We start from the raw sequence: 25250 nt of genomic DNA, 5'->3' as shown, positions 1-25250 counted from the left end.
TTCACACAATTATACATTTATACCTTTATTATATTATTACTTATTATATTTTTTATATTATTATTATTAGTAATAATTCAAAAATAATTATTAAAATAATTAAAAATATACATTATTAGTAGCATTATTATTATACTTTATTATATTATTATTTATACCTTTATTATATTATTACATACATTTTTCACAGAGCATTTTCTTGAAAAGGAATGTAGAATTTACGTATAAATAAATGAATTATTTTTATGATGTAGGCCAAAAATGAGCTTCCCCTCTTTGAAAGACCAGCAGCCGCCACTGTTATATACATACTCATAGACTCCTTCTGATGCTTCATAAGCTATATCCATATCTGATCTTTTGAACTTATTTCTGATCAAAGGGTCCTCAAAAGATTTTAAACTATAATTGACTCTTTCTAATGATAGATCAGCTATACAGAGGTCCCCTTTTGGCCTACTGAACATATTTATGGTCAAAGAGTCCTCGATCTTGAACTTTCTATACATACTCATAGACTCCTTCTAATGCTAAATAAGCCATATAGATATCCATAGCTGACCTTTTGAACTTATTTCTGATCAAAGGGTCCTCAAAAGTTTTTAAACTATATAAAGTTTTTGACTCTTTCTGATGATAAATCAGCTATTCAGAGGTCCCCTTTTGACCTACTGAACATATTTATGGCCAAAGAGTCCACAAAGATTAACACTATACATTCAGATTGATATCTTCGGATGTTTTATCATCCTGACAAAAGTCCATATTTGACATACTGAATTTTTTTCTGGCCAAGGAGTACTCAAAACTTGACCTTTCCATATATACTCGTTGACTCTTTCTGATGTTACGTCAGCCATACAGAAGTCCATATTTGACCCAAGGAACATCTTTCTGGCCAAAGAGTCCTCAATTTTGGGCGTTCTATACATACTCATAGACTCCTTCTGATGCTTCATAAGCTATATCCATATCTGATCTTTTGAACTTATTTCTGGTCAAAGGGTCCTCAAAAGTTTTTAAACTATATAAAGTTATTGACACTTTCTGATGATAAACAGAGGTCCCCTTTTGGCCTACTGAACATATTTATCGCCAAAGAGTCCTCGATTTTGGGCTTTCTATACATACTCATAGACTCCTTCTGATGCTTCATAACCCTTATAGATATCCATTTCTGACCTTTTGAACTAATTTCTGGTCAAAGTGTCCTCAAAATTTTTCTAATTATGTAAAATTATAGACTGCTTCTGATGATAAATCAGCTATACAGAGGTCCCCTTTTGACTTCCTGAATATATTTATGGTCAAAGAGTCCTCGATCTTTGACTTTCTATACATACTCATGCATACTCCTTCATATGCATACTCCTTCTACTGCTACATAAGCCATATAGATTTCTGATCAAAGGGTCACTTATTTCTGATCAAAGGGTCCTCAAAAGTTTTTAAACTATTTAAAGTTTTTGACTCTTTCTGATGATAAATCAGCTATTCAGAGGTCCCCTTTTGATCTACTAAACATATTTTTTTTTGCCAAGAGTATGTATAGAAAGCCCAAGATCGAGGACTCTTTGGCCAGAAATATGTTCAGTAGGTCAAAAGGGGACTTCTGAATAGCTGATTTATCATCAGAAGCAGTCTATAATTTTATATAGTTTGAAAAATTTTGAGGACACTTTGACCAGAAATCAGTTCAAAAGGTCAGATATGGATAACTATATGGCTTAAGAAGCATCAGAAGTAATCTATGAGTATGTATAGAAAGGCCAAAATCGAGGACTCTTTGGCCAGAAATTTGTTCAGTAGGCCAAAAGGGGACCTCTGAATAGCTGATTTATCATCAGAAAGAGTCAATAACTTTATGTAGTTTAAAAACTTTTGAGGACCCTTTGATCAGAAATAAGTTCAAAAGGTCAGATATGGATATCTATAGGGCTTATGAAGCATCAGAAGGAGTCTATGAGTATGTATAGAAAGTCCAAGATCGAGGACTCTTTGGCCAGAAATATGTTCCTTGGGTCAAATATGGACTTCTGTATGGCTGACGTATAAAAGAGTCAACGAGTATATATGGAAAGGTCAAGTTTTGAGTACTCCTTGGCTAGAAACATTTTTCAGTATGTCAAATATGGACTTTTGTCAGGATGAAAAAACATCGGAAGATGTATATCTGAATGTATAGCGTTAATCTTTGTGGACTCTTTGGCCAGAAATATGTTCAGGAGGTCAAAAGGGGACCTCTGAATAGCTGATTTATCATCAGAAGCAGTGTATAATTTTATATAGTTTGAAAAAATTTTTGAGGACACTTTGACCAGAAAAAAGTTCAAAAGGTCAGATATGGACATCTATATGGCTTATGAAGCATCAGAAGGAGTCTATGAGTATGTATAGAAAGCCCAAAATCGATGACTCTTTGGCCAGAAATTTGTTCAGTAGGCCAAAAGGGGACCTCTGAATAGCTGATTTGTCATCAGAAAGAGTCAATAACTTTATTTTGTTTAAAAATTTTGAGGACCCTTTGATCAGAAAAAAATTCAGTATGTCAAATATGGACTTTTGTCAGGATGATAAAACATCGGAAGATATCAATCTGAATGTATAGCGTTAATCTTTGTGGACTCTTTGGCCAGAAATATGTTCAGGAGGTCAAAAGGGGACCTCTGTATAGCTGAGTTATCATCAGAAGCAGTCTATAATTTTATATAGTTTGAAAAATTTTGTGGACCCTTTGATCAGAAATAAGTTCAAAAGGTCAGATGTGGATATCTATATGGCATATGTAGCATTAGAAGGAGTCTATGAGTATGTATAGAAAGTCCAAGATTGAGGACTCTTTGACCATAAATATATTCAGGATGTCAAAAGGGGACCTCTGAATAGCTGATTTATCATCAGAAGCAGTCTATAATTTTATATAGTTTGAAAAATTTTGAGGACACTTTGGCCAGAAAAAAGTTCAAAAGGTCAGATATGGACATCTATATGGCTTATGAAGCATCAGAAGGAGTCTATGAGTATGTATAGAAAGTCCAAGATCGAGGACTCATTGGCCAGAAATGTGTTCAGAAGGCCAAAAGGGGACCTCTGAATAGCTGATTTATCATCAGAAAGAATCAATAACTTTATATTGTTTAAAAATGTTGAGGACCCTTTGATCAGAAATAAGTTCAAAAGGTCAGATGTGAATATCTATATGGCATATGTAGCATTAGAAGGAGTCTATGAGTATGTATAGAAAGTCCAAGATCGAGGACTCTTTGACCATAAATATATTCAGGATGTCAAAAGGGGACCTCTGTATAGCTGAGTTATCATCAGAAGCATTCTATAATTTTATATAGTTTGAAGAATTTTGAGGACACTTTGACCAGAAAAAAGTTCAAAAGGTCAGATATGGACATCTATATGGCTTATGAAGCATCAGAAGGAGTCTATGAGTATGTATAGAAAGTCCAAGATCGAGGACTCTTTGGCCAGAAATATGTTCAGGAGGTCAAAAGGGGACCTCTGAATAGCTGATTTATCATAAGAAGCAGTCTATAATTTTATATAGTTTGAAAAATTTTGAGGACCCTTTGATCAGAAATAAGTTCAAAAGGTCAGATGTGGATATCTATATAGCTTATGTAGCATTAGAAGGAGTCTATGAGTATGTATAGAAAGTCCAAGATCGAGGACTCTTTGACCATAAATATATTCAGGATGTCAAAAGGGGACCTCTGAATAGCTGATTTATCATCAGAAGCAGTCTATAATTTTATATAGTTTGAAAAATTTTGAGGACACTTTGACCAGAAAAAAGTTCAAAAGGTCAGATATGGACATCTATATGGCTTATGAAGCATCAGAAGGAGTCTATAAGAATGTATAGAAAGCCCAAAATCGAGGATTCTTTGGCCAGAAAGATGTTCCTTGGGTCAAATATGGACTTCTGTATGGCTGACGTAACATCAGAAAGAGTCAACGAGTATACATGGAAAGGTCAAGTTTTGATTTCTCCTTGGCCAGAAAAAAATTCAATATGTCAAATATGGACTTTTGTCAGGATGATAAAACATCGGAAGATATCAATCTGAATGTATATAGCGTTAATCTTTGTGGACTCTTTGGCCAGAAATATGTTCAGGAGGTCAAAAGGGGACCTCTGAATAGCTGATTTATCATCAGAAGCAGTCTATAATTTTATATAGTTTGAAAAATTTGAGGACCCTTTGATCAGAAATAAGTTCAAAAGGTTAGATGTGGATATCTATATGGCATATGTATCATTTAGAAGGAGTCTATGAGTATGTATAGAAAGTCCAAGATCGAGGACTCTTTGACCATAAATATATTCAAGATGTCAAAAGGGGACCTCTGTATAACTGAGTTATCATCAGAAGCAGTCTATAATTTTATATAGTTTGAAAAATTTTGAGGACCCTTTGATCAGAAATAAGTTCAAAAGGTCAGATGTGGATATCTATATGGCTTATGAAGCATCAGAAGGAGTCTATGAGTATGTATAGAAGGTCCAAGATCGAGGACTCTTTGACCATAAATATGTTCAGGATGTCAAAAGGGGACCTCTGTATAGCTGATTTATCATCAGAAGCAGTCTATAATTTTATATAGTTTGAAAAATTTTGAGGACACTTTGACCAGAAAAAAGTTCAAAAGGTCAGCTATGGACATCTATATGGCTTATGAAGCATCAGAAGGAGTCTATGAGTATGTATAGAAAGCCCAAAATCGAGGACTCTTTGGTCAGAAATATGTTCAGTAGGCCAAAAGGGGACCTCTGAATAGCTGATTTATCATCAGAAGCAGTCTATAATTTTATATAGTTTGAAAAATTTTGAGGACACTTTGACCAGAAAAAAGTTCAAAAGGTCAGCTATGGACATCTATATGGCTTATGAAGCATCAGAAGGAGTCTATGAGTATGTATAGAAAGCCCAAAATCGAGGACTCTTTGGCCAGAAATATGTTCAGTAGGCCAAAAGGGGACCTCTGAATAGCTGATTTATCATCAGAAAGAGTCAATAACTTTATATTGTTTAAAAATTTTGAGGACCCTTTGATCAGAAATAAGTTCAAAAGGTCAGATATGGACATCTATATGGCTTAAGAAGCATCAGAAGGAGTCTATGAGTATGTATAGAAAGCCCAAAATCGAGGATTCTTTGGCCAGAAAGATGTTCCTTGGGTCAAATATGGACTTCTGTATGGCTGACGTAACATCAGAAAGAGTCAACGAGTATATATGGAAAGGTCAAGTTTTGATTTCTCCTTGGCCAGAAAAAAATTCAGTATGTCAAATATGGACTTTTGTCAGGATGATAAAACATCGGAAGATATCAATCTGAATGTATAGCGTTAATCTTTGTGGACTCTTTGGCCAGAAATATGTTCAGGAGGTCAAAAGGGGACCTCTGAATAGCTGATTTATCATCAGAAGCAGTCTATAATTTTACATAGTTTGAAAAATTTTGAGGACCCTTTGATCCGAAATAAGTTCAAAAGGTCAGATATATGATATCTATATGGCTAATGTAGCATTAGAAGGAGTCTATGAGTATGTATAGAAAACATAGCAATGCTATGTATTGCAATGCAAAGCAACATGTTATATCTCTTTAATGAACATTTGAAGGAGATAATTGGTGTGCAATATAATGCAATGCAATGCAAAAAGTGCATAGCTTATATGTTATTCTTCAATGCACAATGTTAGATCGTTTGTGCAATGCAATGCAACATGTTATCTCTTTAATGAAAATGGGAAGGAGTTAAATATTATGTGCAATGCAATGCAATGCAAAAAGTGCATGGTCTATGTTACTCTTCAATACACAACGTTCGATCGTTTGTGAAATGCAATGCAAAATGTTATCTCTTTAATCAAAATGGGAATGAGGTAGGTCTGGTGTGCAATGTTATTCTTCAGTGCACAACGTTAGATCGTTTGTGCAATGCAACAACACACAATACCATCTCTTTAATGAACATGGGAATGGTTAAGTTCTTAGTGTGCAATGTAATGCAATGCAATGCAAAAATGCTGTGTCATTATTCATTAATAAAGGAACAGTATTCTAAAGTGTTACCTGGGGATGAGTTACTACTGGTGTGTAATGCAATGCAAGAAGTGCATAGCCTATATGTTATTCTGCAATGCACAACGTTAGATCGTTAGTGCAATGCAATGCAACAGCACACATGTTATATCTTTAATGAACATGGGATTGAGTTAGTTCTGGTGTGAAATGCAATGCAATGCAATGCGAAAAGTGCATAACCCATGTTATTCTTCATTGCACAACGTTAGATCGTTTGTGCAATGCAATGCAACAACACATATGTTATATCTTTAATGAACAGGGGAATGGTTAAGTTCTAGTGTGCAATGCAAAAAGTGCATAACATATATGTTATTCTTCAGTGCACAACGTTACATCGCTAGTGCAATGCAATGCAACAACACACATATCATCTCTTTAAAGAACATGGAAATGATTTAGTTCTGGTGTGCAATGCAATGCAATGCAAAAAGTGCATAACCTATATGTTATTCTTCAGTGCACAACGTTAGAGCGTTAGTGCAAAGCAATGCAATGCAGTTGCAAAGCAATGCAACAACACACGTTATGTCTTTAATCAACATGGGAATGAGGTAGTTCTGGTGTGCAATGCAATGCAATGCAAAAAGTGAATAACATGTTATTCTTCAGTGCACAACGTTAGATCGTTAGTGCAATGCAATGCAATGCAATGCAATGCAATGCAATGAACCAACGCAAATCAATGCAATGCAATGCAATGCAACAACACACGTTATGTCTTTAATGAACATGGGAATGATTTTGTTCTGGTGTGCAATGCAATGCAATACGTGCACAACGTTAGATCGTTAGTGCAATGCAATGCAGTGCAAAGCAGTGCAAATCAATGCAATGCAATACAATGCAATGCAACAACACACGTTTTGTCTTTAATGGACATGGGGATGATTTAGTTCTGGTTGTGCAATGCAATGCAAAAAGTGCATAACCTATATATTATTCTTCAATGCACAACGTTAGAGCGTTAGTGTAATGCAATGCAATGCAATAAAATGCAATGCAATGCAGTGCAAAGCAATGCAGTGCAAAGCAATGCAGTGCAAAGCAATGCAATGCAAATGCAATGCAATGCAATGCAATGCAATGCAATGCAATGCAATGCAATGCAATGCAATGCAATGCAGTGCAAAGCAATGCAAATCAATATAGTGCAATACACTGCAATTCAAAAACACTTGTTATGCCTTTAATGAACATAGGAATGATTTAGTTCTGGTGTGCAATGCAATGCAATACGTGCACAATGTTAGATTGTTAGTGCAATGCAATGCAGTGCAAAGCAATGCAAATCAATGCAATGCAATACAATGCAATGCAACAACACACGTTTTGTCTTTAATGAACACGGGAATGATTTTGTTCTAGTGTGCAATGCAGTGCGAAAAGAGCATAACCTATATGTTATTCTTCAGTGCACAACGTTAGATCGTTAGTGCAATGCAATGCAATGCAATAAAATGCAATACAATCCAATGTAATGCAATGCAATGCAATGCAATGCAATGCAACAACACACGTTATGTCTTTAATCAACATTTGAATGAGGTAGTTCTGGTGTGCAATGCAATGCAATGCAAAAAGTGCATAACATGTTATTCTTCAGTAAATCGTTAGTGCAATGCAATGCAAATTGAATGCAATGCAATGCAATGCAACAACACACATATCATCTCTATAATGAACTTGGGAATGATTTTGTTCTGGTGTGCAATGCAATGCGAAAAGAGCATAACTTATATGTTATTCTTCAGCGTTCGATCGTTAGTGCAATGCAATGCAGTGCAAAGCAAAGCAAAGCAAAGCAATGCAATGCAATGCAATGCAATGCAATACAATGCAATGCAATGCAATGCAATGCAACAACGTACGTTATGTCTTTAATGAACATGGGAATGATTTAGTTCTGGTGTGCAATGCAATGCAATACGTGCACAACGTTAGATCGTTAGTGCAATGTAATGCAGTGCAAAGAAATGCAAATCAATAAATTGTGGTATGCAATGCAATGCAATGCAAAAGTTATTCTTCAGTGCACAACGTTAGATCGTTAGTGCAATGCAATGCAATGCAATGCAGTGCAAAGCAATGAAAAGCAATGCAAAGCAATGCAAAGCAATGCAAAGCAATGCAAAGCAATGCAATGCAAAGCAATGTAAATGCAATACAATGCAATGCAATGCAACAACACACGTTAATAAACATGGGAATTATTTCGTTCTGGTGTGCAATGCAATGCAATGCAATGCAAAAAGTGCATAACCTATATGTTATTCTTCAGTGCACAACGTTAGATCGTTTGTGCAATGCAATGCAATGCAATGCACCAACAAACGTTATCTCTTTTAAGAACATGGGAAGGATTTAGTTTTGGTGTGCAATGCAATGCAGTGCAAAAAGTGCATAACCTATATGTTATTCTTCAGTGCACAACGTTAGATCGTTAGTGCAATGCAATTCAATGCAATGCAATGCAACGCATCAACACACATATCATCTCTATAATGAACATGCGAATGATTTAGTTCTGGTGTGCAATGCAATGCGAAATATGCATAACCTATAAGTTATTCTTCAGTTTACAACGTTAGATCGTTTGTGCAATGCAATTGCAACAACACATATGTTATCTCTTTAATAAACATGGGATCGAGTTAGTTCTGTTGTGCAATGCAATGCAAGTAGTGCACAGGCTATATGTTATTCTTCAATGCACAACGATAGACAGTTTGTGCAAAGCAACAAAACATATTTTATCTCTCTAATGAACATTGAGTTAGTTTTGGTGTGCAATGCAATGCAATGCAATGCACGAAGTGCACGAAGTGCATAACCTATGTTTGTTTAATGATGCTCAACGTTATATCGTTTGTGCAAAGCACATAATGTTATAACAATGAGCTTTACATAGGTACGCTTTTGACCTACTGAACATATTTCTGGCATAGAGTCCTTAAAGATGTTATATCATCCTGACAAAGGTACAAATTTGACATACAGAATTTTTTTCTGGCCAAGGAGTACTCGAAACTTGACCTTTCCATTTATAGTCGTTGACTTTTTCTGATGTTACGTCAGCCATACAGAAGTCCATATTTGACCCAAGGAACATATTTGGCCAAAGAGTCCTCGATCTTGGGCTTTCTATAAATACTCATAGACTCCTTCTGATGATTCATAAGCCATATAGATATGGACATTTTTCAAATTATGTAAAATTATAGACTGCTTCTGATGATAAATCAGCTATACAGAGATCCCCTTTTGACATCCTGAATATATTTATGGTCAAAGAGTCCTCGATCTTAGACTTTCTATACATACTCATAGACTCCTTCTAATGCTACATAAGCCATATAGATATCCATAGCTGACCTTTTGAACTTATTTGTGGTCAAAGTGTCCTCAAAATTTTTAAACAATATAAAGTTATTGACTCTTTCTGATGATAAATCAGCTATTCAGAGGTCCCCTTTTGACATCCTGAATATATTTATGGTCAAAGAGTCCTCGATCTTGGACTTTCTATACATACTCATAGACTCCTTCTGATACTTCATAAGCTATATCCATATCTGATCTTTTGAACTTATTTCTGATCAAAGGGTCCTCAAAAGATTTTAAACTATATAAAGTAATTGACTCTTTTTGATGATAATTCAGCTATTCAGAGGTCCCCTTTTGACATCCTGAATATATTTATGGTCAAAGAGTCCACAATCTTGTTTTTTCTATACATACTCATAGACTCCTTCTAATGCTACATAGCTGACCTTTTGAACTTATTTCTGGTCAAAGGGTCCTCAAAAGTTTTTAAACTATATAAAGTTATTGACTCTTTCTGATGATAAATCAGCTATACAGAGGTCCCCTTTTGGCCTACTGAACATATTTATGGCCAAAGAGTCCTCGATTTTGGGCTTTCTATACATACTCATAGACTCCTTCTGATGCTTCATTACCCTTATAGATATCCATTTCTGACCTTTTGAACTAATTTCTGGTCAAAGTGTCCTCAAAATTTTTCAAATTATGTAAAATTATAGACTGCTTCTGATGATAACTCAGTTATACAGAGGTCCCCTTTTGACATCCTGAATATATTTATGGTCAAAGAGTCCTCGATCTTGGACTTTCTATATATACTCATAGACTCCTTCTAATGCTACATAAGCCACATAGATATCCATAGCTGACCTTTTGAGCTTATTTCTGATCAAAGGGTCCTCAAAAGTTTTTAAACTATATAAAGTTTTTGACTCTTTCTGATGATAAATCAGCTATTCAGAGGTCCCCTTTTGATCTACTGAACATATTTCTGGCCAAAGAGTCCTAAAAGATTAAGGCTATACATTCAAATATATATCTTCCGATGTTTTATTATCCTGACAAAAGTCCATATTTTTCTCTGGACAAAAAGTACTCAAAACCTGACCTTTCCATATATACTCGTTGACTCTTTCTGATGTTACGTCAGCCATATAGAAGTCCATATTTGACCCAAGGAACATATTTCTGGCCAAAGAGTCCTCGATTTTGGGCTTTCTTTACATACTCATAGACTCCTTCTGATGCTTCATAAGCCATATAGATGTCCATATCTGACCTTTTGTACTTATTTCTGATCAAAGGGTCCTCAAAAGTTTTTAAACTATATAAAGCTATTGACTCTTTCTGATGATAAAATTCAGAGGTCCCCTTTTGACATCCTGAATATATTTATGGTCAAAGAGTCCTCGATCTTGGACTTTCTATACATACTCATAAACTCCTTCTAATGCTTCTTAAGCCATATAGTTATCCATAGCAGACCTTTTGAACTTATTTCTGATCAAAGGGTCCTCAAAAGTTTTTAAACTATATAAAGTTATTGACTCTTTCTGATGATAAATCAGCTATTCAGAGGTCCCCTTTTGGCCTACTGAACATATTTATGGCCAAAGAGTCCTCGATTTTTTTGTTCTTTCTATGCATACTCCTTCTGATGCTTCATAAGCCATATAGATGTCCACATCTGACCTTTTGAACTTATTTCTGGTCAAAGTGTCCTCAAAATTTTTCAAACTATATAGAAATTATAGACTGCTTCTGATGATAAATCAGCTATACAGAGGTCCCCTTTTGATATTCTAAATATATATTTATGGCCAAAGAGTCCTAAAAGATTAACACTATACATTCAGATATACATCTTCCGATGTTTTATCATTATGACAAAAGTCCACATTTGACAAACTGAATTTTTTTCTGGCCAAGTATTCAAAACGTGACCTTTCCATATAGACTCGTTGACTCTTTCTGATGTTACGTCAGCCATACAGAAGTCCATATTTGACCCAAGGAACATATTTCTGGCCAAAGAGTCCACGATATTGGACTTTCTATACATACTCATAGACTCCTTCTAATGCTACATAAGCCATATAGATATCCATATCTGACCTTTTGAACTTATTTCTGATCAAAGGGTCCTCAAAATTTTTCAAACTATATAAAATTATAGACTGCTTCTGATGATAAATCAGCTATACAGAGGTCCCCTTTTGACAACCTGAATGTATTTATGGTCAAAGAGTCCTCGATCTTGGACTTTATATAGCCTACCAGTGGCGATTTCTTTAAGACTGCAAGGGAAGCTCGGCTTCCCCTATGTCAAAAAATGAATGGTCAAATATGTACTATTGTATTAACATTTTATTGACTAAAATGAGTTAGAAAACGTTCATCTCAAAGACGAGTTCGTTCAGAATCAGTTACAGGTCGGCTGACTCGATTTCCTTCTCATACATTCCCGTAGCGTCACAGTGCATTTCCCTGTTGAAGCCCAGCGTCCGTTGACTTCTATGGGGCTGCTTCGAACAGTTTTTTTCAGCGCTTCGAAACTAGACGTTCATTGGATAAATGCTGCGATTATGTCCCGCCCACGGACGCTCAGCGTCTCTGGGAGTGAATGGGGAGTGGGCTGGCCCGGACTCCGGGCTTCCGCGTGATGATTGGAGGGTCTGTCGAAAGGCTGCGTATCCTTTTGATTGACAGCGATTTCATACAATAAAAAGTCGCTGATATTGAAGCTGTTCGAGCTCAGTCCCATCGCGTATTTTTAAAAAGACAAACTGCTGCAACCTATTTCTTGGTATTTGCTTGTCGAAATTGCTAGCCAATTTTTATAATGCATTTCACACAATTATACATTTATACCTTTATTATATTATTACTTATTATATTTTTTATATTATTATTATTAGTAATAATTCAAAAATAATTATTAAAATAATTAAAAATATACATTATTAGTAGCATTATTATTATACTTTATTATATTATTATTTATACCTTTATTATATTATTACATACATTTTTCAAAGAGCATTTTCTTGAAAAGGAATGTAGAATTTACATATAAATAAATGAATTATTTTTATGATGTAGGCCAAAAATGAGCTTCCCCTCTTTGAAAGACCAGCAGCCGCCACTGTTATATACATACTCATAGACTCCTTCTGATGCTTCATAAGCTATATCCATATCTGATCTTTTGAACTTATTTCTGATCAAAGGGTCCTCAAAAGATTTTAAACTATAAAAAGTAATTGACTCTTTCTAATGATAGATCAGCTATTCAGAGGTCCCCTTTTGGCCTACTGAACATATTTATGGTCAAAGAGTCCTCGATCTTGAACTTTCTATACATACTCATAGACTCCTTCTAATGCTAAATAAGCCATATAGATATCCATAGCTGACCTTTTGAACTTATTTCTGATCAAAGGGTCCTCAAAAGTTTTTAAACTATATAAAGTTTTTGACTCTTTCTGATGATAAATCAGCTATTCAGAGGTCCCCTTTTGACCTACTGAACATATTTATGGCCAAAGAGTCCACAAAGATTAACACTATACATTCAGATTGATATCTTCGGATGTTTTATCATCCTGACAAAAGTCCATATTTGACATACTGAATTTTTTTCTGGCCAAGGAGTACTCAAAACTTGACCTTTCCATATATACTCGTTGACTCTTTCTGATGTTACGTCAGCCATACAGAAGTCCATATTTGACCCAAGGAACATCTTTCTGGCCAAAGAGTCCTCAATTTTGGGCGTTCTATACATACTCATAGACTCCTTCTGATGCTTCATAAGCTATATCCATATCTGATCTTTTGAACTTATTTCTGGTCAAAGGGTCCTCAAAAGTTTTTAAACTATATAAAGTTATTGACACTTTCTGATGATAAACAGAGGTCCCCTTTTGGCCTACTGAACATATTTATCGCCAAAGAGTCCTCGATTTTGGGCTTTCTATACATACTCATAGACTCCTTCTGATGCTTCATAACCCTTATAGATATCCATTTCTGACCTTTTGAACTAATTTCTGGTCAAAGTGTCCTCAAAATTTTTCTAATTATGTAAAATTATAGACTGCTTCTGATGATAAATCAGCTATACAGAGGTCCCCTTTTGACTTCCTGAATATATTTATGGTCAAAGAGTCCTCGATCTTTGACTTTCTATACATACTCATGCATACTCCTTCATATGCATACTCCTTCTACTGCTACATAAGCCATATAGATTTCTGATCAAAGGGTCACTTATTTCTGATCAAAGGGTCCTCAAAAGTTTTTAAACTATTTAAAGTTTTTGACTCTTTCTGATGATAAATCAGCTATTCAGAGGTCCCCTTTTGATCTACTGAACATATTTTTTTTTGCCAAAGAGTATATGGCCAGAAATATGTTCAGTAGGTCAAAAGGGGACTTCTGAATAGCTGATTTATCATCAGAAGCAGTCTATAATTTTATATAGTTTGAAAAATTTTGAGGACACTTTGACCAGAAATCAGTTCAAAAGGTCAGATATGGATAACTATATGGCTTAAGAAGCATCAGAAGTAATCTATGAGTATGTATAGAAAGGCCAAAATCGAGGACTCTTTGGCCAGAAATTTGTTCAGTAGGCCAAAAGGGGACCTCTGAATAGCTGATTTATCATCAGAAAGAGTCAATAACTTTATGTAGTTTAAAAACTTTTGAGGACCCTTTGATCAGAAATAAGTTCAAAAGGTCAGATATGGATATCTATAGGGCTTATGAAGCATCAGAAGGAGTCTATGAGTATGTATAGAAAGTCCAAGATCGAGGACTCTTTGGCCAGAAATATGTTCCTTGGGTCAAATATGGACTTCTGTATGGCTGACGTATAAAAGAGTCAACGAGTATATATGGAAAGGTCAAGTTTTGAGTACTCCTTGGCTAGAAACATTTTTCAGTATGTCAAATATGGACTTTTGTCAGGATGAAAAAACATCGGAAGATGTATATCTGAATGTATAGCGTTAATCTTTGTGGACTCTTTGGCCAGAAATATGTTCAGGAGGTCAAAAGGGGACCTCTGAATAGCTGATTTATCATCAGAAGCAGTCTATAATTTTACATAGTTTGAAAAATTTTGAGGACCCTTTGATCAGAAATAAGTTCAAAAGGTCAGATGTGGATATCTATATAGCTTATGTAGCATTAGAAGGAGTCTATGAGTATGTATAGAAAGTCCAAGATCGAGGACTCTTTGACCATAAATATATTCTGGATGTCAAAAGGGGACCTCTGAATAGCTGATTTATCATCAGAAGCAGTGTATAATTTTATATAGTTTGAAAAATTTTGAGGACACTTTGACCAGAAAAAAGTTCAAAAGGTCAGATATGGACATCTATATGGCTTATGAAGCATCATAAGGAGTCTATGAGTATGTATAGAAAGCCCAAAATCGATGACTCTTTGGCCAGAAATTTGTTCAGTAGGCCAAAAGGGGACCTCTGAATAGCTGATTTGTCATCAGAAAGAGTCAATAACTTTATTTTGTTTAAAAATTTTGAGGACCCGTTGATCAGAAAAAAATTCAGTATGTCAAATATGGACTTTTGTCAGGATGATAAAACATCGGAAGATATCAATCTGAATGTATAGCGTTAATCTTTGTGGACTCTTTGGCCAGAAATATGTTCAGGAGGTCAAAAGGGGACCTCTGTATAGCTGAGTTATCATCAGAAGCAGTCTATAATTTTATATAGTTTGAAAAATTTTGTGGACCCTTTGATCAGAAATAAGTTCAAAAGGTCAGATGTGGATATCTATATGGCATATGTAGCATTAGAAGGAGTCTATGAGTATGTATAGAAAGTCCAAGACTGAGGACTCTTTGACCATAAATATATTCAGGATGTCAAAAGGGGACCTCTGTATAGCTGATTTATCATCAGAAGCAGTCTATAATTTTATATAGTTTGAAAAATTTTGAGGACACTTTGGCCAGAAAAAAGTTCAAAAGGTCAGATATGGACATCTATATGGCTTATGAAGCATCAGAAGGAGTCTATGAGTATGTATAGAAAGTCCAAGATCGAGGACTCATTGGCCAGAAATGTGTTCAGTAGGCCAAAAGGGGACCTCTGAATAGCTGATTTATCATCAGAAAGAATCAATAACTTTATATTGTTTAAAAATGTTGAGGACCCTTTGATCAGAAATAAGTTCAAAAGGTCAGATGTGAATATCTATATGGCATATGTAGCATTAGAAGGAGTCTATGAGTATGTATAGAAAGTCCAAGATCGAGGACTCTTTGACCATAAATATATTCAGGATGTCAAAAGGGGACCTCTGTATAGCTGAGTTATCATCAGAAGCAGTCTATAATTTTATATAGTTTGAAAAATTTTGAGGACACTTTGACCAGAAAAAAGTTCAAAAGGTCAGATATGGACATCTATATGGCTAATGAAGCCTCAGAAGGAGTCTATGAGTATGTATAGAAAGTCCAAGATCGAGGACTCTTTGACCATAAATATATTCAGGATGTCAAAAGGGGACCTCTGTATAGCTGAGTTATCATCAGAAGCAGTCTATAATTTTATATAGTTTGAAGAATTTTGAGGACACTTTGACCAGAAAAAAGTTCAAAAGGTCAGATATGAACATCTATATGGCTTATGAAGCATCAGAAGGAGTCTATGAGTATGTATAGAAAGTCCAAGATCGAGGACTCTTTGGCCAGAAATATGTTCAGGAGGTCAAAAGGGGACCTCTGAATAGCTGATTTATCATAAGAAGCAGTCTATAATTTTATATAGTTTGAAAAATTTTGAGGACCCTTTGATCAGAAATAAGTTCAAAAGGTCAGATGTGGATATCTATATAGCTTATGAAGCATCAGAAGGAGTCTATAAGAATGTATAGAAAGCCCAAAATCGAGGATTCTTTGGCCAGAAAGATGTTCCTTGGGTCAAATATGGACTTCTGTATGGCTGACGTAACATCAGAAAGAGTCAACGAGTATACATGGAAAGGTCAAGTTTTGATTTCTCCTTGGCCAGAAAAAAATTCAGTATGTCAAATATGGACTTCTGTCAGGATGATAAAACATCGGAAGATATCAATCTGAATGTATAGCGTTAATCTTTGTGGACTCTTTGGCCAGAAATATGTTCAGGAGGTCAAAAGGGGACCTCTGAATAGCTGATTTATCATCAGAAGCAGTCTATAATTTTATATAGTTTGAAAAATTTGAGGACCCTTTGATCAGAAATAAGTTCAAAAGGTCAGATGTGGATATCTATATGGCTTATGAAGCATCAGAAGGAGTCTATGAGTATGTATAGAAGGTCCAAGATCGAGGACTCTTTGACCATAAATATGTTCAGGATGTCAAAAGGGGACCTCTGTATAGCTGATTTATCATCAGAAGCAGTCTATAATTTTATATAGTTTGAAAAATTTTGAGGACACTTTGACCAGAAAAAAGTTCAAAAGGTCAGCTATGGACATCTATATGGCTTATGAAGCATCAGAAGGAGTCTATGAGTATGTATAGAAAGCCCAAAATCGAGGACTCTTTGGCCAGAAATATGTTCAGTAGGCCAAAAGGGGACCTCTGAATAGCTGATTTATCATCAGAAGCAGTCTATAATTTTATATAGTTTGAAAAATTTTGAGGACACTTTGACCAGAAAAAAGTTCAAAAGGTCAGCTATGGACATCTATATGGCTTATGAAGCATCAGAAGGAGTCTATGAGTATGTATAGAAAGTCCAAAATCAAGGACTCTTTGGCCAGAAATATGTTCAGTAGGCCAAAAGGGGACCTCTGAATAGCTGATTTATCATCAGAAAGAGTCAATAACTTTATATTGTTTAAAAATTTTGAGGACCCTTTGATCAGAAATAAGTTCAAAAGGTCAGATATGGACATCTATATGGCTTAAGAAGCATCAGAAGGAGTCTATGAGTATGTATAGAAAGCCCAAAATCGAGGATTCTTTGGCCAGAAAGATGTTCCTTGGGTCAAATATGGACTTCTGTATGGCTGACGTAACATCAGAAAGAGTCAACGAGTATATATGGAAAGGTCAAGTTTTGATTTCTCCTTGGCCAGAAAAAAATTCAGTATGTCAATTATGGACTTTTGTCAGGATGATAAAACATCGGAAGATATCAATCTGAATGTATAGCGTTAATCTTTGTGGACTCTTTGGCCAGAAATATGTTCAGGAGGTCAAAAGGGGACCTCTGAATAGCTGATTTATCATCAGAAGCAGTCTATAATTTTATATAGTTTGAAAATTTTTGAGGACCCTTTGGCCAGAAAAAAGTTCAAAAGGTCAGATATGGACATCTATATGGCTTATGAAGCATCAGAAGGAGTCTATGAGTATGTATAGAAAGTCCAAAATCGAGGACTCTTTGACCATAAATATATTCAGGATGTCAAAAGGGGACCTCTGTATAGCTGATTTATCATCAGAAGCAGTCTATAATTTTATATAGTTTGAAAAATTTTGAGGACACTTTGGCCAGAAAAAAGTTCAAAAGGTCAGATATGGACATCTATATGGCTTATGAAGCATCAGGAGTCTATGAGTATGTATAGAAAGTCCAAAATCGAGGACTCATGTGCCAGAAAAATGTTCAGTAGGCCAAAAGGGGACCTCTGAATAGCTGATTTATCATCAGAAAGAATCAATAACTTTATATTGTTTAAAAATGTTGAGGACCCTTTGATCAGAAAAAAGTTCAAAAGGTCAGATATGGACATCTATATGGCTTATGAAGCATCAGGAGTCTATGAGTATGTATAGAAAGCCCAAAATCGAGGATTCTTTGGCCAGAAAGATGTTCCTTGGGTCAAATATGGACTTCTGTATGGCTGACGTAACATCAGAAAGAGTCAACGAGTATACATGGAAAGGTCAAGTTTTGATTTCTCCTTGGCCAGAAAAAAATTCAGTATGTCAAATATGGACTTTTGTCAGGATGATAAAACATCGGAAGATATCAATCTGAATGTATATAGCGTTAATCTTTGTGGACTCTTTGGCCAGAAATATGTTCAGGAGGTCAAAAGGGGACCTCTGAATAGCTGATTTATCATCAGAAGCAGTCTATAATTTTATATAGTTTGAAAAATTTGAGGACCCTTTGATCAGAAATAAGTTCAAAAGGTTAGATGTGGATATCTATATGGCATATGTATCATTTAGAAGGAGTCTATGAGTATGTATAGAAAATCCAAGATCGAGGACTCTTTGACCATAAATATATTCAAGATGTCAAAAGGGGACCTCTGTATAGCTGATTTATCATCAGAAGCAGTCTATAATTTTATATAGTTTGAAAAATTTTGAGGACACTTTGACCAGAAAAAAGTTCAAAAGGTCAGCTATGGACATCTATATGGCTTATGAAGCATCAGAAGGAGTCTATGAGTATGTATAGAAAGCCCAAAATCGAGGACTCTTTGGCCAGAAATATGTTCAGTAGGCCAAAAGGGGACCTCTGAATAGCTGATTTATCATCAGAAGCAGTCTATAATTTTATATAGTTTGAAAAATTTTGAGGACACTTTGACCAGAAAAAAGTTCAAAAGGTCAGCTATGGACATCTATATGGCTTATGAAGCATCAGAAGGAGTCTATGAGTATGTATAGAAAGCCCAAAATCAAGGACTCTTTGGCCAGAAATATGTTCAGTAGGCCAAAAGGGGACCTCTGAATAGCTGATTTATCATCAGAAAGAGTCAATAACTTTATATTGTTTAAAAATTTTGAGGACCCTTTGATCAGAAATAAGTTCAAAAGGTCAGATATGGACATCTATATGGCTTAAGAAGCATCAGAAGGAGTCTATGAGTATGTATAGAAAGCCCAAAATCGAGGATTCTTTGGCCAGAAAGATGTTCCTTGGGTCAAATATGGACTTCTGTATGGCTGACGTAACATCAGAAAGAGTCAACGAGTATATATGGAAAGGTCAAGTTTTGATTTCTCCTTGGCCAGAAAAAAATTCAGTATGTCAATTATGGACTTTTGTCAGGATGATAAAACATCGGAAGATATCAATCTGAATGTATAGCGTTAATCTTTGTGGACTCTTTGGCCAGAAATATGTTCAGGAGGTCAAAAGGGGACCTCTGAATAGCTGATTTATCATCAGAAGCAGTCTATAATTTTATATAGTTTGAAAAATTTGAGGACCCTTTGATCAGAAATAAGTTCAAAAGGTCAGATGTGGATATCTATATGGCTTATGAAGCATCAGAAGGAGTCTATGAGTATGTATAGAAGGTCCAAGATCGAGGACTCTTTGACCATAAATATGTTCAGGATGTCAAAAGGGGACCTCTGTATAGCTGATTTATCATCAGAAGCAGTCTATAATTTTATATAGTTTGAAAAATTTTGAGGACACTTTGACCAGAAAAAAGTTCAAAAGGTCAGCTATGGACATCTATATGGCTTATGAAGCATCAGAAGGAGTCTATGAGTATGTATAGAAAGCCCAAAATCGAGGACTCTTTGGCCAGAAATATGTTCAGTAGGCCAAAAGGGGACCTCTGAATAGCTGATTTATCATCAGAAGCAGTCTATAATTTTATATAGTTTGAAAAATTTTGAGGACACTTTGACCAGAAAAAAGTTCAAAAGGTCAGCTATGGACATCTATATGGCTTATGAAGCATCAGAAGGAGTCTATGAGTATGTATAGAAAGTCCAAAATCAAGGACTCTTTGGCCAGAAATATGTTCAGTAGGCCAAAAGGGGACCTCTGAATAGCTGATTTATCATCAGAAAGAGTCAATAACTTTATATTGTTTAAAAATTTTGAGGACCCTTTGATCAGAAATAAGTTCAAAAGGTCAGATATGGACATCTATATGGCTTAAGAAGCATCAGAAGGAGTCTATGAGTATGTATAGAAAGCCCAAAATCGAGGATTCTTTGGCCAGAAAGATGTTCCTTGGGTCAAATATTGGACTTCTGTATGGCTGACGTAACATCAGAAAGAGTCAACGAGTATATATGGAAAGGTCAAGTTTTGATTTCTCCTTGGCCAGAAAAAAATTCAGTATGTCAATTATGGACTTTTGTCAGGATGATAAAACATCGGAAGATATCAATCTGAATGTATAGCGTTAATCTTTGTGGACTCTTTGGCCAGAAATATGTTCAGGAGGTCAAAAGGGGACCTCTGAATAGCTGATTTATCATCAGAAGCAGTCTATAATTTTATATAGTTTGAAAATTTTTGAGGACCCTTTGGCCAGAAAAAAGTTCAAAAGGTCAGATATGGACATCTATATGGCTTATGAAGCATCAGAAGGAGTCTATGAGTATGTATAGAAAGTCCAAAATCGAGGACTCTTTGACCATAAATATATTCAGGATGTCAAAAGGGGACCTCTGTATAGCTGATTTATCATCAGAAGCAGTCTATAATTTTATATAGTTTGAAAAATTTTGAGGACACTTTGGCCAGAAAAAAGTTCAAAAGGTCAGATATGGACATCTATATGGCTTATGAAGCATCAGGAGTCTATGAGTATGTATAGAAAGTCCAAAATCGAGGACTCATGTGCCAGAAAAATGTTCAGTAGGCCAAAAGGGGACCTCTGAATAGCTGATTTATCATCAGAAAGAATCAATAACTTTATATTGTTTAAAAATGTTGAGGACCCTTTGATCAGAAATAAGTTCAAAAGGTCAGATATGGACATCTATATGGCTTATGAAGCATCAGAAGGAGTCTATAAGAATGTATATAAAGCCCAAAATCGAGGATTCTTTGGCCAGAAAGATGTTCCTTGGGTCAAATATGGACTTCTGTATGGCTGACGTAACATCAGAAAGAGTCAACGAGTATACATGGAAAGGTCAAGTTTTGATTTCTCCTTGGCCAGAAAAAAATTCAGTATGTCAAATATGGACTTTTGTCAGGATGATAAAACATCGGAAGATATCAATCTGAATGTATATAGCGTTAATCTTTGTGGACTCTTTGGCCAGAAATATGTTCAGGAGGTCAAAAGGGGACCTCTGAATAGCTGATTTATCATCAGAAGCAGTCTATAATTTTATATAGTTTGAAAAATTTGAGGACCCTTTGATCAGAAATAAGTTCAAAAGGTTAGATGTGGATATCTATATGGCATATGTATCATTTAGAAGGAGTCTATGAGTATGTATAGAAAATCCAAGATCGAGGACTCTTTGACCATAAATATATTCAAGATGTCAAAAGGGGACCTCTGTATAGCTGATTTATCATCAGAAGCAGTCTATAATTTTATATAGTTTGAAAAATTTTGAGGACACTTTGACCAGAAAAAAGTTCAAAAGGTCAGCTATGGACATCTATATGGCTTATGAAGCATCAGAAGGAGTCTATGAGTATGTATAGAAAGCCCAAAATCGAGGACTCTTTGGCCAGAAATATGTTCAGTAGGCCAAAAGGGGACCTCTGAATAGCTGATTTATCATCAGAAGCAGTCTATAATTTTATATAGTTTGAAAAATTTTGAGGACACTTTGACCAGAAAAAAGTTCAAAAGGTCAGCTATGGACATCTATATGGCTTATGAAGCATCAGAAGGAGTCTATGAGTATGTATAGAAAGCCCAAAATCAAGGACTCTTTGGCCAGAAATATGTTCAGTAGGCCAAAAGGGGACCTCTGAATAGGTGATTTATCATCAGAAAGAGTCAATAACTTTATATTGTTTAAAAATTTTGAGGACCCTTTGATCAGAAATAAGTTCAAAAGGTCAGATATGGACATCTATATGGCTTAAGAAGCATCAGAAGGAGTCTATGAGTATGTATAGAAAGTCCAAAATCGAGGACTCTTTGACCATAAATATATTCAGGATGTCAAAAGGGGACCTCTGTATAGCTGATTTATCATCAGAAGCAGTCTATAATTTTATATAGTTTGAAAAATTTTGAGGACACTTTGGCCAGAAAAAAGTTCAAAAGGTCAGATATGGACATCTATATGGCTTATGAAGCATCAGAAGGAGTCTATGAGTATGTATAGAAAGTCCAAAATCAAAAACTCATTGGCCAGAAAAATGTTCAGTAGGCCAAAAGGGGACCTCTGAATAGCTGATTTATCATCAGAAAGAATCAATAACTTTATATTGTTTAAAAATGTTGAGGACCCTTTGATCAGAAATAAGTTCAAAAGGTCAGATATGGACATCTATATGGCTTATGAAGCATCAGAAGGAGTCTATAAGAATGTATAGAAAGCCCAAAATCGAGGATTCTTTGGCCAGAAAGATGTTCCTTGGGTCAAATATGGACTTCTGTATGGCTGACGTAACATCAGAAAGAGTCAACGAGTATACATGGAAAGGTCAAGTTTTGATTTCTCCTTGGCCAGAAAAAAATTCAGTATGTCAAATATGGACTTTTGTCAGGATGATAAAACATCGGAAGATATCAATCTGAATGTATATAGCGTTAATCTTTGTGGACTCTTTGGCCAGAAATATGTTCAGGAGGTCAAAAGGGGACCTCTGAATAGCTGATTTATCATCAGAAGCAGTCTATAATTTTATATAGTTTGAAAAATTTGAGGACCCTTTGATCAGAAATAAGTTCAAAAGGTTAGATGTGGATATCTATATGGCATATGTATCATTTAGAAGGAGTCTATGAGTATGTATAGAAAGTCCAAGATCGAGGACTCTTTGACCATAAATATATTCAAGATGTCAAAAGGGGACCTCTGTATAACTGAGTTATCATCAGAAGCAGTCTATAATTTTATATAGTTTGAAAAATTTTGAGGACCCTTTGATCAGAAATAAGTTCAAAAGGTCAGATGTGGATATCTATATGGCTTATGAAGCATCAGAAGGAGTCTATGAGTATGTATAGAAGGTCCAAGATCGAGGACTCTTTGACCATAAATATGTTCAGGATGTCAAAAGGGGACCTCTGTATAGCTGATTTATCATCAGAAGCAGTCTATAATTTTATATAGTTTGAAAAATTTTGAGGACACTTTGACCAGAAAAAAGTTCAAAAGGTCAGCTATGGACATCTATATGGCTTATGAAGCATCAGAAGGAGTCTATGAGTATGTATAGAAAGCCCAAAATCGAGGACTCTTTGGTCAGAAATATGTTCAGTAGGCCAAAAGGGGACCTCTGAATAGCTGATTTATCATCAGAAGCAGTCTATAATTTTATATAGTTTGAAAAATTTTGAGGACACTTTGACCAGAAAAAAGTTCAAAAGGTCAGCTATGGACATCTATATGGCTTATGAAGCATCAGAAGGAGTCTATGAGTATGTATAGAAAGCCCAAAATCGAGGACTCTTTGGCCAGAAATATGTTCAGTAGGCCAAAAGGGGACCTCTGAATAGCTGATTTATCATCAGAAAGAGTCAATAACTTTATATTGTTTAAAAATTTTGAGGACCCTTTGATCAGAAATAAGTTCAAAAGGTCAGATATGGACATCTATATGGCTTAAGAAGCATCAGAAGGAGTCTATGAGTATGTATAGAAAGCCCAAAATCGAGGATTCTTTGGCCAGAAAGATGTTCCTTGGGTCAAATATGGACTTCTGTATGGCTGACGTAACATCAGAAAGAGTCAACGAGTATATATGGAAAGGTCAAGTTTTGATTTCTCCTTGGCCAGAAAAAAATTCAGTATGTCAAATATGGACTTTTGTCAGGATGATAAAACATCGGAAGATATCAATCTGAATGTATAGCGTTAATCTTTGTGGACTCTTTGGCCAGAAATATGTTCAGGAGGTCAAAAGGGGACCTCTGAATAGCTGATTTATCATCAGAAGCAGTCTATAATTTTACATAGTTTGAAAAATTTTGAGGACCCTTTGATCCGAAATAAGTTCAAAAGGTCAGATATATGATATCTATATGGCTAATGTAGCATTAGAAGGAGTCTATGAGTATGTATAGAAAACATAGCAATGCTATGTATTGCAATGCAAAGCAACATGTTATATCTCTTTAATGAACATTTGAAGGAGATAATTGGTGTGCAATATAATGCAATGCAATGCAAAAAGTGCATAGCTTATATGTTATTCTTCAATGCACAATGTTAGATCGTTTGTGCAATGCAATGCAACATGTTATCTCTTTAATGAAAATGGGAAGGAGTTAAATATTATGTGCAATGCAATGCAATGCAAAAAGTGCATGGTCTATGTTACTCTTCAATACACAACGTTCGATCGTTTGTGAAATGCAATGCAAAATGTTATCTCTTTAATCAAAATGGGAATGAGGTAGTTCTGGTGTGCAATGTTATTCTTCAGTGCACAACGTTAGATCGTTTGTGCAATGCAACAACACACAATACCATCTCTTTAATGAACATGGGAATGGTTAAGTTCTTAGTGTGCAATGTAATGCAATGCAATGCAAAAATGCTGTGTCATTATTCATTAATAAAGGAACAGTATTCTAAAGTGTTACCTGGGAATGAGTTACTACTGGTGTGTAATGCAATGCAAGAAGTGCATAGCCTATATGTTATTCTGCAATGCACAACGTTAGATCGTTAGTGCAATGCAATGCAACAGCACACATGTTATATCTTTAATGAACATGGGATTGAGTTAGTTCTGGTGTGAAATGCAATGCAATGCAATGCGAAAAGTGCATAACCCATGTTATTCTTCATTGCACAACGTTAGATCGTTTGTGCAATGCAATGCAACAACACATATGTTATATCTTTAATGAACAGGGGAATGGTTAAGTTCTAGTGTGCAATGCAAAAAGTGCATAACATATATGTTATTCTTCAGTGCACAA

This window comes from Scardinius erythrophthalmus, assembly GCF_964197995.2.
Source record: "Scardinius erythrophthalmus genome assembly, chromosome: 1".
Classification (NCBI taxonomy): Eukaryota; Metazoa; Chordata; class Actinopteri; order Cypriniformes; family Leuciscidae; genus Scardinius; species Scardinius erythrophthalmus.
Note: the sequence above shows the minus strand (reverse complement) of the source record.